Below are 7,535 nucleotides of genomic sequence, written 5' to 3'. Positions count from 1 at the left end.
GTATCATTAAACATGCTCTAAAATTGTACTGTTGTTCCACTCACTTTCTTAACAAAACACTATTTTATGCATTGAAGCACAAGATAACTGGAATGCCCATGTGTTTCGCCCCCACGCTTTGGGAAATAATGTATCTCCAAACTGGTGTCATCCTGGAAATTGATTTCAATTGGATACGTCTTGCAACCTCACCGGCTACAATCAGTTCCTTGCAATATGTGCTATAAGGTAATTAAGAAGTTAATTAGTTGTTATATGTGTTTCAATTTCTCGTGTTAGTAATGTCCGCCTCTTCGAATAATGCAGCTCAAGGACAAGCATTGTGCCAGCTGCCACAGGCGATTTTTTCAAATTCCATAAAACTTAAAAATGTTCTCTCCTTGTGTAGGATGTACTCCCCTACTGTAATGCCAGTATAGGCGATGGAGGTCTACTAAATAAATAAACAGTAAATAGCCCTTGTTTCGCTTCTGCAGTTCTCTTATTGCGATTATGCGGACAGTCGTGTCGCATTCGCGCCGGCGCCGACGTGCTGTCCTGGTATCGGCGCAGGGGCGTTTCGTCATCTAGGGGGAAACAGAAGGGGCGGTACGTCGCCCCTCACCTTGCTTCACCAGCACGTTTAACCATGGGCGCCGCAGAAAACCTTGGATTCCGTTGGATTGATATTGGATTCTGTGTTCCGGTTTTTATTCACTTTATACAGAGTGGAGCGGGTAAATACCTTAAATGGGTGCCCAGACGGTGCTGCTGTATACCGACGGCGCATGCGCGTGGCCGTGCGTAATGGTTTACAGAAGGTCTTCAGAAATGCGCAGCGCATTTGGCTGCGAAAGCCGAACGTGTGCACTCGACGAAACCAAGTGAACGGCACCGTCACGTTCACGCTCTATCAGCTATGCCGAAGCCATGGGGCAGCGTTCCATGGCTTCCGCTAAACTGACACGAGCGTTGCGCGCACACATATTAGCGTGCTCCTGCAAGGGAGCTACATGCATACCGACGGAACAGATTGAAAACGTCGAGCTAAACCTTTTCAATCCTATCACGGCGCATTCAAAAAAAAAAAAAAAAAAAGCTCGCCGACGTTTTGGTTTTCCCGCCGGTCTCATCTCGTGCAGCACCGAGTTGTGACGCCCGTAACGCCGCTGCCGTCGTTACTCATCGCGTCAGCGTTGTGGGACGCCTGGTATCTTCCAGGGCGCTGTTTCTACGGCGCTTCAGCAGTATACTCTCGTGCGGCGTCGCGCTGTGTCGCGAACAACGCCCGCATCCGAAGTCACGAACTATATATTCAACTTGGCTGTGCTGGTCGCGCTCGTGGTGGCCAAGTTGATTAGCAGGTCACACGGGCGGTGGCGCTGGCAGCGGAAGGAGAAGTCCCCTTACATCTTTACCCTTTATGGGTTTGTAAATTCAAGTTTATTCCTATAGCTACCTATTCTGCGCCGTATCTTTGCTGCTGCCGCCTCCGTTGCCACCGTGCTGTTTGGTGCTCTCTATATCGAGTGCTTTGGTGTTTGGTGTTGAGTGCACAGCGGCGTGTGCACCGGGTGAAGCCACGAAGAGGCTGTGTGTTTCTGCAACGACCCCTACCCGACAGATGTTCGCTTCACGAAGTGCTCCGAATGTGGGTAAGGCTGCCGTTCCGGTGATTGTTCCGCATGATGCGAGTGAGCATACAGATGCTAAGCAAGGCAAGGACGGACGCAAGGCATGACCACGTTCGGCGCGAAGAGCGCCAAAAGCTAAAACAGCAAATGGCCAGGCGATGCATGGATGCCAAACTTTCGCTCTTTTTGGCACACTTAGCCCCCCAAACCATAGGTAAACTTGCTAGCGTGCCGCAGCAGGTAGAAGTGAACGCCTTAACTTAGCTAATGTCCAAAAAATTATGCAATACTTAATCTTCAAGTAGCACAAGAAAAGGAAATAGCCAGCCTGAACGAAACGGTCTCTAAAATCGAGGACAATGCAATCCCAGGCGACATCCAGCAACTTGGAGCCTCAGCATTCAATGTTCCTAACGCAAGAAACGGCAAAATTATTTCTGCACACAAACGGAGACACCGCAAAAGTGAGGCGACGCGTTTAATAGCACGGTGGGGTGGCGTAACCAGCGGCACGTGACCGGCGCAGCATCAACGTCTCTATGGAAACGGGACGCGTGGGCACAACCCAATGGATGTATGATAAACTGTCTATCTTTGAGGTAAAGTGAAAGCGGGCATTGCTACGCCGCCTGGCGGGTGGTCGGACCCTTACTTGCTCGGTCGCGAAACGGCTCGAGTGGACGCTCTTTACGTGGGTATGTTTATGGCCTCAGTAAATGACCTTGCATGATGCAGCAGGAGGTTGAACGTCGAAGTGCATGGAATTCCGGTATCCGATAATGAAAACCTCCTAGCAAAGCTAAATGATATGGGAAAATCGTTGAAACTGTCAGAGTTGACGGCTATAGCGATTGGGATGTGGTGCATAGGCTACCGACGAGGCAGTTAACCCGGTATCATCGTGCGGTTTTCAGAGCTGCCACTGCGAGACAGGTGGATTGAAAAATGGAAAGTTTTAAGCAGCGTGAACTCCAGCATTTCAATCTGTGAAAACGTGACCGTACAGAACGGACGACTACCCAACTGTGCGCCGCGCGAAGGAATGAAAACTTTTCGCGAGTGTAAATAAATAAATAAATAAATAAATAAATAAATAAATAATGGTTATCAATTCGCTTAGCACGCGAACATAAAAATCATTGCTCGAAAAATGTACACGAACCTTCGGTTATCATACATTGCGCGGCCGACCTCGATAAGATGTGCAACAGTTGTGTTACTTAGATAAGCTATTTATTGCCTTGTTTTTCATGGACCTGAGTAAACCTTGCTGGCTTAGATATAATCAGAAACCAAGGTTCGAAATGATGCAGCTGCACACATTTTAATCATGCATCTGGCGGAAACAATAAAAATGAACTTGACTTTTTTTTTTTGGGGGGGGGGGGGCAAACTAGAAGGGTGGTTTAACGTCATGTTTTCGGAAACACGGTTTGTTTCATAAGATGTGTATACTTTCCTTTGTTGCAAGTCTTCTTACGTGAACCACATTGAGAATTTAACCTGGCGGTAAAGTGTCAATGTTAGTTTCTTACTTAATTAATTCATAGCTTCACTCTGAATTTTGTTGCGTTGAACCTCACTTTGAAGCTGTTATTCTTAAATGCAGTAATTAGATTTTTTTTTGTTACCGACCGCCATCACGAAAGTATGTGCAGTTTCTGTCATGCTTAGATTCATTGTTAGAATTTTGATAACACAAACAGGTATCAACTAGTTTCTGGAGGTGGCTTTAGTATAACTATGATTGGTGAGAGTAACATGGAATTAGAATGAGAATCTCTGTTCACTATTCATCTCTGTCAAAACTTTATCGTGTCACTTACGCGAGTTGAAAAATAAATTCTGGGGTTTTATATACGTGCCAAAAGCACGATATGAGTAAAAGGCACGCCGTAGTGGGGCACCCCGGATTTATTTTGACCACCTGCGGTTCTGGGTGCACATTACACGGGCGTTTTTTTTTCCCGTCCCCCATAAGAATGTGGCTTCCGCGGCTGGGATTTGATCTCACGACCTCGTGCTTAGCAGCGCAAAGTTAAAGCGATTATACGCCCCCCACGGTGGGCTCCTACGCGCGTTTCTGCGACGTCTGAGGATGTAACTAATTGGGACGTGCCTTCTGTAAGATGCGGTGTGTTATTCTACGCAATTAGTGATCACTTACCCGTGTTGATATCCATCGCCATTGGCATCGGTACACAATAACAGCCGCATCATGCGTGTTCTGGTCGGCTCATAAATGCCAGAACACTGTCTTCATTTTCGAGACTGTCCCACAGGTCTTTCTTGGGATGGTGTGTATAACTAAAAAAAAAAAAAAGCAGATGCGGCTTACGAAAGATTCTTGCAAACATTTATAAAAAAATATGCTTATGCACATGTTTTCCGGTTCGAACGTTCAAGCCCTTAAAGGAATGTCTCAAGCCACGGATAAATAACTCCTGGCTTATAAAACCGTAAGACACAAGTGCACAGTACACAGACAAGTGCACAATTACACAGACACGAAGCTGGAATGACGACGATATAACCAGCACGACGGAATCACGGCCAGGGGCACATACCCAGTGACTCAAGCAAGTAGACAGCTTTGGCCATTGGGCCGGCGTAAGATAGATATGCTCAAAATGGCTGAGCTAGGCAAATAATGCTATTCGCATTAACCATGACACCATTCCATGGCGCGTTTTTGGCCTGCGTATGCTGCCAAAGGTGTGTGATCGTGTCTCTGCTATTCCCACTGTGCATGTGGAGCGCGCGGTTACATTGACCTCCATCGGGCTCAGAGACAGCCTATGGCTGCAGTGACTTCTTCCTAAATACACGGTAGTAGCCTTTGCAGAGGAGGAGAGATGAACAATTGCTTATCGGTACGGCATTCCACAGGCAATATTTCGGGCCAGTGTAAAAAAATTACAGCAGAAACTCCACTGGAGTTGTCCGAAGTATGCGTAAGCATTGTGCCACTTGCTCGTCTTCACGCAGCCCGGCGTCATTATCAATCTTATCGAACTTGATCGGACCAGTATAAAAACTTTATCGGTTGTTATCAACTTTATCGGACTCGACCTGACCCTTACCGGTCGTTATCAACCTTACCGTATTGATTCGATCCTTATCAACTCTTATCTGTCCTTATCAACCTCACAGGACATTATCCGACCCTTATCAACTATTATGGGTCCTTATCAACATTATTGAACTCAGTCTGACTCTTATCAACTCTTATCAGTCCTTACCAACCTTATCATAATTGCGCCCATTTGTAAGCCCACATCGCTCTTTAGTACCTTAGCCATCCGCGTCGAACTGTTACCAACCGTGTTGAGACTCATGTAACCCCTCATAACTGCTTGTCATCCTTACCAACTCATTGACTGCTTATCTGTCAGTGTTGTGCGACGCAAAGCCCATGAGTCCTTAGAGATCGGCGGCATTTCGGTGGGTGAAGGAAAGACCCAACGGAAGGCATCCCCCGACCACCGAAACGCATCGGAGGTGTGGCGCGTTTGGCATTAAATTTTCGCAGTCGGAACTTTACTGATGTCTACAATGCTCCAAGTCGGCTCTACACGTGGTCCTAGAGATGGCCTTTATTCCACCATCACCAAATATTTCAACAAAGCCTTCATAGAAACTGTTCTCTTTTGACATTTGTTTTGTACCGCCGGTAGAACACATTCATATGGTTCAGAAATGCTCACCTTCTGCAAGCGTGTGTCTTGGGCCTCCATAGCATTTGACGATCCAGGATGGCAGTTCGCAACGCTGACATAGACATGAAGCCGATAAGGCTATATTTCAAGGATAGCATAAGTAGAGTTAAAGCTGTCTACCAGTTTCAAACTCCCTGAATGACTCCCTAGGGTTGAAACATGGTTAAACGTGCGCAAATATTAACGGAATTGCGCAAGGTTGCCAGTTCCTAGAGACTGATTCCCCGAATGCTTGTTATACTGTGCTTGCGCTGGTCAATGTGGAAATAAAGAAAAAAAAGAAGGGGGGGGGGGGGCGCTGTTCAGCCCAGTGCACGGGTAAGATACTCGGCTTCTGAGCGGAGGGTCGAAGGTTCAAAACTCGCCACCGCCAATGTTTGCCCTTTAGATTTTTTATTAGTTTTATGCATTATTTTCTTTATGGCGATTTGCCTTACGTGACGGTCATACAGACGGACGGCTCTCCTCATAGGGTCGGCATAGAAATGCTCACGCCTTTAACGGTTGAACGTCTTATGAGAGTGGTTTGGCCGGGGATTGAGGTGGTGCAGGGTGGTATAGGGATTTGGATGAAACTGGACATTCGCTGGTCCCTGCATACATCCCCGGTCGACCGCTCGGACTCTAGGAAATGCACCGGCAACATTGCCGTGTTTGTCATATCAAATTAAAGACGTGCTGACATGAGAATTCCTACTCATATTTTTTTGTGCTGTAAATTAAGGTCTTTGGCCTCGAAAGCAAGAAATACTGGCAAGTGATCGAGCGCCCTAAATTACTTATAGCTTTCCTACATCCAATTTCGTTTTCGTTTCCCGGGAGGCGACTGTTAGAGCGACATAGAATAGTAAAATTGATCACTCTCGTGACGTCATGACGCAGAAAGTGGTCGCGTGGGAGCGGGACATCGTGACGTGACTTTGGCCGCGGACATATGACCGTGGCTTTGCTAAAGGCTCTTGTGTCAGCAAACCTTCGTTCGCCTTGTACGAAAAGGAACTTTTTTACATGAAATTTTGCAGGGAGGGGTGCGTCATATTATTAACCTACGTTGGTTCTTCTCAAAGATTAGAGTTATTGTTGTTTTGGCGATTGTGATCACGTGGGCGTACGCATTCAAGAAAATAAATATATAATGGAATGCTCGAGGTTACGTGGTCGTTTGTCGGATTTCCGACAGCGGGTATCTGAGTACCAATTTCCAGTTATTGTTATCTGTTCAGTTGGGAGTCGGCGCTTGGAGGCCACCGTCGTGCCTTTCTGTTCGTAGCCCGCTGTTGCGCTGTGCACATTATCATCCAGGATGTAACTTCTCTTGTTCGGCTTGCTCTCAGTTTTTCGAGGAGTGGCCTTGTCTCGTCTCGTAGAGACTTTTATCAGGACGTATAGCTGATACATCGAGGTCTTCGCCAAGGCCTCGTTGTCAAGACCTTGACGGATACAAGTTCACCTGTTCGTATACGTTGACTCTGTACGCGTTGTTTTGCACCCTTTCTTTTCGCTATCAGCGTTCGGTTTATCATGCTGTGTAGGTCGTGTGCGTACGATGGGCGAAAGTCGAACGCTTACGCAAGAAAGCCAGAAGTGCTGCTACACAATATGTGGCTTACTTCCAACCGGGCAGTTTTGTTCAGGCAAGTTAATGTTATGTACACGTTCGAAACGCAATAAAAGAGAAACAAAAGTGAATGCAGTACACAGATAATCAGTTCAGGAGTTGACACTCCTGAACGAATGCAATATCACAAGGTAATAACTATCCCTGTTGTGTCGTGCCCTATATGGATGAGTGAACGCTTGGTTGCCGCCAAGTCGTACTGCGACGTGCCAACCTGTTCAGATACATCCGTGTGCAAGAAATGCCAACGGATTATGACACTGCTCCTTGTAGGCACTGTTATAGTGCCGCCAAAACTTTCGGGCTTTCCAAAAAATAGCTTTTGTTGCCCTTTACCTCATGTCTCAATGATAAGGCCATCCTTAACACCTAAGTACTATACCGGTTATGTTTTCGTTTCAAAGCTGGACAACGCGATCTTGACACTCAATGTCGGCGATTTCGCAACGTTGGCATTATGCGGACATTTCAAATGTCGATGCACCAAGCTTTCGCTACACGGGCACACTTCTTATCGTTGTGTCAAATTCTCTTGGAATAGATGGTCCATTCAACTTTAAATATAAGATAACGCAAGTTATGTAG

The sequence above is a fragment of the Dermacentor andersoni genome, chromosome 8 (assembly GCF_023375885.2).
Source record: "Dermacentor andersoni chromosome 8, qqDerAnde1_hic_scaffold, whole genome shotgun sequence".
Taxonomy (NCBI): Eukaryota; Metazoa; Arthropoda; class Arachnida; order Ixodida; family Ixodidae; genus Dermacentor; species Dermacentor andersoni.
This window is presented reverse-complemented; position numbering follows the sequence as displayed.